Here is a 405-nt window from a genome sequence, read left to right as displayed (position 1 = left end):
AATTGCTTTTCAAGATTTTAAGGTATAAAAAACTATTATGAAGGTTTAAGATTAATTTAATTAAGCTGGATTTAACTTTCCTCTCTTTATCCAGACGCACTGAAAATACATGGCCCAAATCAATTGCACCCAGGTGACAGAATTTATTCTTGTGGGTCTGACGGATCGTCAAGAGTTGAAGATGCCCCTCTTTGTGATTTTCTTATCTATTTATGTTTTCACAGTCATAGGCAACCTGGGTTTGATCCTAATCATTAGAACAGATGCAAGACTCAAAACACCTATGTACTTCTTCCTCAGCAACCTGGCGTTTGTCGATTTCGGTTATGCTTCTGTCATTACACCCAAAATGCTGGGAAACTTCTTGTACAAACAAAACGTCATCTCCTTCAATGCATGTGCTGC

The sequence above is a fragment of the Pteropus vampyrus genome, unplaced genomic scaffold (assembly GCF_000151845.1).
Source record: "Pteropus vampyrus isolate Shadow unplaced genomic scaffold, Pvam_2.0 Scaffold559, whole genome shotgun sequence".
Lineage (NCBI taxonomy): Eukaryota > Metazoa > Chordata > Mammalia > Chiroptera > Pteropodidae > Pteropus > Pteropus vampyrus.
This window is presented reverse-complemented; position numbering follows the sequence as displayed.